Genomic DNA, 10,000 nt, shown 5'->3' on the forward strand with positions numbered 1-10,000 from the left:
CTTTTGAGAAACACATTAGGTCTGTGTCTTTTTCAATTGCACAAACATTGTCTTATTGAGAAAGTCTTTCATGATTTTCGGTGATCAATCTATTCTGAAAGAGTGTTTTGATTCTTTCATTCTCCCTTGTTTTGAATATTGTTCCCCAGTCTGGTCTTCAGCTACTGATTCTCATCTTAATTTGTTAGACAGGAACTTACAGTCTATTCAATTTCTTATTCCTGATCTAGAAATTAATCTTTGTCACCATCGTTCAATTAGTTCATGATGCGTGTTGCATAAGATTTTTCGTAATTCTGACCATCCTTTACATTCAGATCTTCCTGGAAAATTCCATTCTGTTCGTAAAACTAGTCAGGGCGTTAATTCTAATAGCCAGGCCTTCTCCACAATGAAGCTCAATACTACACAGTTTTCAAGAAGTTTTATTCCTGCTCTGACATAGTTGTGGAATGATCTTCCTCATCGGGTAGTTAAATCAGTAGAACTTCAAAAGTTGAAAGTTGCAGTAAATGTTTTCATCTTGAAAAAGCTGATATAAGTCTTTTTATAGTTTTTATAACACATATCTCTTTGGACTTCACTTCTGTTTTTAGAATTTTTTGTTGTTAATTTGTTCTCATTTTTAATTTATTTTCTTACTTCCTTTCCTCACTGGGCTATTTTCCCTATTGGAGCCCCTAGGCTTATAGCATCTTGCTTTTCTGAGGTTATAGCTCGGGTAATATTAATAATGATAATAATAATAATAACAATAACAATAATAATAATAATAATAATAATAATAATAATAATAATAATAATAATAATAATAATAATAATAATAATAATAATAATAATAATAATAATAACAATAAAGATAATAATAATATTAATAATAATAACAATAATATATATATATATATATATATATATATATATATATATATATATATATATATATATATATATATATATATATATATATATATATATATGAATATATATATATATATATATATATATATATATATATATATATATATATATATATATATGTGTGTGTGTGTATATATATATATATATATATATATATATATATATATATATATATATATATATATATATATATATATATATATATATATATATATATATATATATATATATAGATAGATACATACATACATACATACATACATACATGCATACATACATATATATATATATATATATATATATATATATATATATATATATATATATATATATATATATATATATATATACACGAATTTATGGATATTTTTTTCTTATAATTTGCTCTCCCCTGTTTGGCAAAAGAGTATTCTACGCATGATTTTAATAAATCATAGTAAATTTTACCTTCCATAGAAGTCATTCCTCGTAAGAGAAGAAGAAGAAGAAGAAGAAGAAGAAGAAGAAGAAGAAGAAGAAGAAGAAGAAGAAGAAGAAGAAGAAGAAGAAGAAGAAGGATCTGCGAAATGAAATAAAAATAGCATACATTTTGTCTGACCTCCAAGAACGGGTGAAAAACACTTTCTCTTCATCAATAACACGAACGAAAGAAGCAAGTTTTTTAATACCAAAACTTCCTCATATCACAAACTTTCTCAGGCTCTGTCATCACCGACTAATTTCTTGAAGCAAAATTCAACCTGGGTTCAATGGCACAAGGGAAGTTGTGCGGAAAATTTGAGAAGGTATAAATTAGCAAAAATTATTCCTTGAAGGATTAACCACTCAGACTGCAGAGACCCAGATATGAAAGGAAAGTTGAACTGCATAGAAAAAAGTTTCTGATTTTAATTTAGCCTAAATTAAATATGAGAGGTCTGGTGTAAGCAGCAATGTACCTTGATATCAAATAATTGCCAGAGCAATGAAAACCACACAGGCGATATAATTTATTTCCAAGAATTTGTACTTTGATATATAACTTATGTTGTGGCCTGCTTGGTATCGTCTCTGTCTGGTGTTTGCCAGACTGGGGTTCGAGTCCCTCTCAGACTCGTTAGTGCCATCAGTGTCTGCAACCTTACCATCCTTTTGATCTAAACTTTGGGGGTTTCAGGCAGCCTATAGTAATCAACAGCCACTGCCTGGCCCTCTCTGGCCATAGCTTGAGTTATGAGGACGCTTGGGGGTTGATTATATAAATTATGGTCAGTCTCTAGGGCATTGTCCTGATTGCTTGGGCAATATCACCGATCCTTCCCTCTGTCATTCATGAGCGGCCTTTACACCTCTAACTTTCAAGTAGAGACGCAACACTGAATATATAGTTTTTCAGGAATAGTAATAATCAGGAAAATAAATATTTATCCACTACTTTATATGTCCTTTTCTCACACCATCCAATACCAAGAGGATTCTAGTGAACAAAAACTCCCATCAGTCAAATATATGTCCGATGAATGTCGAAACCAGATATCTAATAAGAACGTAAACGTGGATGCACTCGATTGACTACCATATACAACATTAACAAAGTTAAGATATTCTAAAGGGTTTAAAAAAAAAAAAAAATACCATGATTTAAGGTGACAGATAAATTTGCAAAAAAATCCGACCAGATCGAAAAGATCCCAGAGCACCCCTCCAAAGAGAAAAGATAAAAAAAAAAAATCATCAATGCATTTATGCATTCGACATTCAACATGGGAAATTAAAAAGATAATTGGGAAATAATTAATTATAGAATATCCAATAGATATCTAAATTCTTTTGCATAAATATTTTTGTCTTTTTTTCTCTTTTTTTTAAATTCTAAGGTCTATTCATACCAACAACAACACATGAATTGAAAAATAACATCCTTAAAACATCTGAAGAGATGCTTGTTATCACGCACTTTTGCACCTAAAATTCGTAAGATAAAAAAAAGGTTAGCATCATTGTCTCATCATAAAAAATGTATATGGACTCATCTATCATCCTCTCCTTTGAAACTGTATATCTCATTACTTGAAATATATAACCAATAATATTTTTATGAAGTTTGTCTGCATAAAAATATGTGTTATATAGCCAGATTCATTATTTATCTATACATCTTACTCCTTTAAAAAAAAATAGAATATCCAGGTGTCATGTAAAAATCCTTCATATATTTCTGTTCCTGTCCCTTATAAAAATATATTATACTTATAAATCTGTCTCTTCTAAGAAATAAACATTTCCCTTGTGTTCATCAAATGACTAAAATCCCACCCCAAGAAATTCCTCATTTGTTTTTCTTTTTTTCAGTTTCCTATGGTGCTTTCAAAACTTACTCTTTTGCTATATCTAGCATTCTCCATGCTGTTCTTTAAGTGTAAAAAGATGCACCTCAGGTTAAACTATTCACCAGTTTTGAACTCTCCTTCACTCCCCATTTCCTTTGATGTCTTTCCTTTGAGCAACTTATCACATTTTTCTCTATGCCAAGGACTACATGTTTGCCTATGTGGACACAAAGGTGCTAATTTTTATCGTTTTTTATAACCCATTTTCTGTTTTAATATTTTTTTTCGAGGGAAATTATATTTCCCAATGTTGAGTGTTATACATGTTTAGAAAATTTAATGGATTCATTTTTATGTGTATATATGACTATACATGCATCTGAGTAGACATACACATACATACATACATACATACATACATACATACATACATACACACATATTTTTATATATATATATATATATATATATATATATATATATATATATATATATATATATATATATATATATATATATATATATATATATATATATTTTAACTTAGTTGTCATTAATTTCTGAATTATTTAAGTTTTTAGACTTTTAATGTTAAGTATAGAAGTGTTGTATTCTTTCTTTATTAGCTTTTTGTCTCCTCACCGGTGGTTATCTTGGTGTTTATTATTGGCTAACGACTATTTTATATTTTCAAGTTGTGTTGGTTACGTGGCAGCTCTCCTTCATTATCCGAGGTATGGAGGTTTTCGCTTGGAGGAGTTGGCCTCAGTGTGTTTCTGAGCCTCCAACCTTGAAGGGCACGATAATTGCTGCTGGATTTATATTATTCATCGCCATTGCAGAGCTGCGTTGTGAAGCTGTTTAGCTTTCTCAGGATATCCTCGCTCTGCAATAAGGATTTTTATCCTATATATATTGTACTGCCCTTGGTTCAGTAAAAGCCAAGGTGACCTTTCTGCCGTAAGGTAAAGATTTTGATCACTATATTTGTGTGCCAGGCCCACGACCTGTACTCCTGGGCGGTCTGCATTTTTGGAGCATTCAACACCATTGTTTTGGATCCGTGTTTTCTGCCACCTGGATTAAGCCTCCAGCTGGAGAGTTTGTCCTCTGAGGAGACCCCTAGAAGTGTATGAGGAATTTGTTAGGGATATTTAATGTGTATTTGTTAGGATATTCTTACTTTCCGTTTGCCTCCTCCTTTCTGGACCCTCTTCCCTTTTTGTATGCTTGTGTTGATGACCTTTCTTTAATTGTATAACTGTTTTCTTTTACAGGGTATTTAAGAGTGAGTGTTTATCATTAATTACTGTATTGTTGAGGTTCAGGTGTTATTTCTGTCTGAAACTTGTGTATTAAAATTAAGTATATTTTTGTGGTATTTTCTTTGTCCCCATGAATTCATATAGCTTCTAAAAATGTGTCATAAATATTATTTTAAGTGAGAGGTGTTATATAAAATTTAGTAGTAACCAAATTCAAGGACTTTTTTAAACCTATATTGATATTAATCTGTTTGAAATTTTAAAAAAGAGAAAAAAATTAGGTATATAGGAATGTACAAAACATTATATTTATATGAAATCCAAAATGTGTATGTAAAACCAATTAAATATACTTTAAAAACTACAAAATGGATGTGAGAGATGTTTAATTTAAATAATTGTTTTTTTTCCATAACCAAAGAAAGTAAAATTACTTATCTCAGAATCGACTGATTTCTAAATTTATGCGTTAACAAAATGAAGAATAACCATCAGTCACAAAGTTCTTTTTTATCAATTCTGTTTTTGTTTTTTTCAGGGTGGGGGCGGGGGGCGCATGAACAACTACCTCCCATAAAAGCTTCAATTCTATTGACCTGCGACACGTAAACCATTAAAATGAAAATAGTGAATATTAGCAAGACAGCTGCCGTACAGTTTCGATATCCGGAAGCGCCATCTATCACACGAATCCAATTAGAAAAAAAAAGGGTTTCCATTGTTTTACGATATTTTCCATCAGTTAACGTCAAACATTCGAAAGCGAAGCTTTTTTTTTTTTTATTCTATTAGAGTTTTTTTTTTTTGCGTATCAGCAATTGCTATATTTCCCCTGCGATCATTTTATTTGATTTAACAAATTTTTTTCTCGATAAATTTGTATGATATAATTTTTTAATATTTTCCATGATTGATGGCACTGTTAAACCTCTGACCAATATATTAGAAAAGTAACTTGAAATAGGTTAGCTATTTCCTTAACATCTAATATATAAATCATAGATCATATTATTTCTTGATGCTTCTTTAGTTTGCGTCCTTTTTAGCTAATGATGGAAAATATACTCAAAATTTTATTTTTTCCCATAATCATACAACCTCAAATACCCCTAAACAGCGAAAACGAAAACTTTGATTACCCTGCGAAGTGATTTTATGATCAATATTTTTTTTTTTTTTTTTTTTTTTTTTTTTTTTTTTTTTTTTTTTTTTTTTTTTTTTCCATGAGAAATTTAGATTTGCATACATTTCGAAGATTCAGCACCAAATCTAACTCACGAAATCTATTTATTAGCTGGGTTAGAGTTATCTTGCTTGAGGGTACACAAGGGCACACTATTCTATCTAATCTCACTTCCTCTTGTTTTGTTATAGTATTTATAGTTTAGGAAATATTTATTTTAATGATGTTACTGTTCTTAAAATATTTTATTTTTCCTTGTTTCCTTTCCTTAGTGGGCTATTTTCCCCGTAGCTTAGATGATAATAATGATAATAATAATAATAATAATAATAATAATAATAATAATAATAATAATAATAATATATCACGTTCATCTATCAGAATAAATAGATATACAGTGAATGTTTATTTACTTGGTAGGAATCTGAAAAAAAAATTAAAATACTGTTTTCTTTGTATCAGAAAGACCTGGGATATTGTCGGTTATAATATACCATAAATTAATTTCTTATTTCAGATAGAACGCAATAACTCCTTGAGCAATGTAAAATGAAAATAAAGTAATATGTTAATAATATGAGACACAATCAAATCCTAAAATATATGGCATAGTAATAAAATGCTATAAATATAAATTAGTAAGGAAAATATTCACACAATGAATAAAAATAATTGGTTAGTTTAACATTTAAAAGACGTTAACACTACAAGAAAATAGTAACATCACTTACCGAAAAAAAAATGTAATAACTACCTACACCTGAATCTTATGCGTTTTAATCACTAATTCTTCCAAGTTAGAAAATGTCTCGAGAACGTCAGGAATTCTACCTATATTCCACAGAAAGAAATATATGCAAAATTTATATACATGCATCTCTCTCTCTCTCTCTCTCTCTCTCTCTCTCTCTCTCTCTCTCTCTCTCTCTCTCTCTCTCTCTCTCTCTCTCTCTCTCTCTCTCTGTATGGTCGTGTGTGTTAGTACTTTACTTTCCGAAATAATTCATTGTCATTTAAGGCTAAAAAAAATCATCTAAAACCCGAAATTCTTTTAAGAGTAATGCACAAATCTGAGTCTTTTAACAAGAAGAATGTCCTTAGATCCCAGAGCTTTTATCAGTGACTTAATCATAATCTCCTATGTGACATTAGTTGATGCCTTTGTGTGTGTCCTCACACTAATCGGATTACCGCAACATGCAAGAAACGTCACACGAGGAGTCCGGTGCTGCAGAAGGCATTGGTATGGAGCCGTCCTTCATGCCAAGGACATTTGATACAACCTAGCAAGATATTGTTAAAGTCTAATTGTTTTAACTGTTTGTTTTAATCAATAACCTACTATCTGATTTTATATATATATATATATATATATATATATATATATATATATATATATATATATATATATATATATATATATATATATATATATATATATATATATATATATATATATATATATATATATATATATATATATATATAGTGGGTTGTTATATTAAGAGGAAAGTCTATGAACGAGATAGCATTTTCAAAAAACCAAGATTACACCATTGAATTATCTGAAGTAGCTACTTAGATCAGCAGTGATGTTCTTGAAATACCTGAATGTTTTAAAACCTTATTCTCTATAGAGGAGGTTGCTTTTAGAAGGCATACAGACATATTCATCACAAGTATATCGTAAAAAACATCTATCTAATTATTGATTATTTTCACTATCAATGAAATAAATCATATACTGTCAATCAATTGTCTTTAAGTTCAATATAATATACTTCACACTAAAGTTTCCTATTACATAATATTCGCTTTTTCTTGACGAAGTGTAACGTGAACGTCCTCTCTCACTCTCTCTCGCTCTCTCTCTCTCTCTCTCTCTCTCTCTCTCTCTCTCTCTCTCTCTCTCTCTCTCTCTCTCTCTCTCTCTCTCTCTCTTGAAAATAAGAATGCTACCCAAACTATTATAATGTTGGAAGATAACTGAAAACAGGGTGGATAAAACGAAGTATAATCCCCTAGCTTTTTTCAATATATCTAAAAAGAAATAAAATATATGAATGTGTATGAATGCACAAAAACACATGTACATACATACATTCATTAGCAAGTCTGCATACACATTCATATATATATATATATATATATATATATATATATATATATATATATATATATATATATATATATATATATATATATACACGTATATGGTAAAATATTAATATATATATATATATATATATATATATATATATATATATATATATATATATATATATATATATATACACGTATATGGTAAACTATTAATATATATAAATATATATATATATATATATATATATATATATATATATATATATATATATATATATATATATATATATATATATATATATATATATATATATACACACGTATATGGTAAACTATTAATATATATATATATATATATGTTTTTTCAAAAAGGCCCATAAAAGAAACACAGGAAATATGAATAAATCACACTATATTTCGGTCAATAAACATCGACCCTCTTCAGGATGTAAAGTACAAGTGAGGCTTACAGTGGAGAGTGACGGTTTATATATGAAAGCAAAAGGGTGTGTTCAATTGTTCTATAGTTGTTATAATTGCTGGAAGGATTAGCCAAATTTAATTACATCCAGGTGCGTGTTCTTATTGTTGAGCCGCTTGGAGGAAGTCTTGACCTCTGATGCATGTCTGGTGGCCGGTCTCCGTGGATTATCTTCTTAATGATAGGGTTGAGAAGAGTATTGTCCACTGTGTCAGCTTTCCATTGGCCCCCACATAGGTTCATTGTGTTTGATTGATTTATGATGGCTGATTCCAGGATTTTCCTTCTGTACGGACAGGTACTCTTAAAAAGCAAAGACGACTCACTCCAGTTAATCTGGTGCCCTAAATCCCTAAGGTGAATGAAAATCCCCGAGTTTTCATACCCATATCTAACAGATCTTTTGTGTTCGGATAATCTTTGAGATAGCGAACGGCCAGTTTGCCCAACGTACACTTTTTCACAATCCCTGCATGGTACTTTGTAAACGCCGGATTCTATCTCTCTTTTATTTTGATAAACATTAATAAGGGTGCTTCCTATGGTCTTTGGATATGAAAAAACAAAGGGGTTCTCAGTTTTGATATGATTTGTTATATTTTTAATACCTTCTATATATGGGAGTTTTATCTTATTTTTAAAATCTCTTTGGTTAGTAACATCATGATCTTTATAATATATCGTGTTGGCTTTGTTGATGGCCTTTTCTATGACGTACGTCGGGTAGAATAGCTGGGCGAGTTGTTATCCGAGTTATCCGAACACAAAAGATCTGTTAGATATGGGTATGAAAACTCGGGGATTTTCATTCACCTTAGGGATTTAGGGCACCAGATTAACTGGAGTGAGTCGTCTTTGCTTTTTAAGAGTACCTGTCCGTACAGAAGGAAAATCCTGGAATCAGCCATCATAAATCAATCAAACACAATGAACCTATGTGGGGGCCAATGGAAAGCTGACACAGTGGACAATACTCTTCTCAACCCTATCATTAAGAAGATAATCCACGGAGACCGGCCACCAGACATGCATCAGAGGTCAAGACTTCCTCCAAGCGGCTCAACAATAAGAACACGCACCTGGATGTAATTAAATTTGGCTAATCCTTCCAGCAATTATAACAACTATAGAACAATTGAACACACCCTTTTGCTTTCATATATAAACCGTCACTCTCCACTGTAAGCCTCACTTGTACTTTACATCCTGAAGAGGGTCGATGTTTATTGACCGAAATATAGTGTGATTTATTCATATTTCCTGTGTTTCTTTTATGGGCCTTTTTGAAAAAACATGTTAAACTGTTCGATTACAGTTATAAATAAGACATATATATATATATATATATTTATATATATATATATATATATATATATATATATATATATATATATGTATATATATATATATATATATATATATATATATATATATATATACATATATATATATATATATATATATATATATATATATATATATATATATATATATATATATATATATATATATATGTATATATATATATATATATATATATATATATATATATATATATATATATATACATATATATATACATATATATTTATATATATATATATATATATATATATATATATATATATATATATATATATATATATATATATATGTTTACATATATATATATATATATATATATATATATATATATATATATATATATTTATATATATCTATCTATATATATATATATATA

Source organism: Palaemon carinicauda, chromosome 14, assembly GCF_036898095.1.
Source record: "Palaemon carinicauda isolate YSFRI2023 chromosome 14, ASM3689809v2, whole genome shotgun sequence".
NCBI classification, from domain to species: Eukaryota; Metazoa; Arthropoda; class Malacostraca; order Decapoda; family Palaemonidae; genus Palaemon; species Palaemon carinicauda.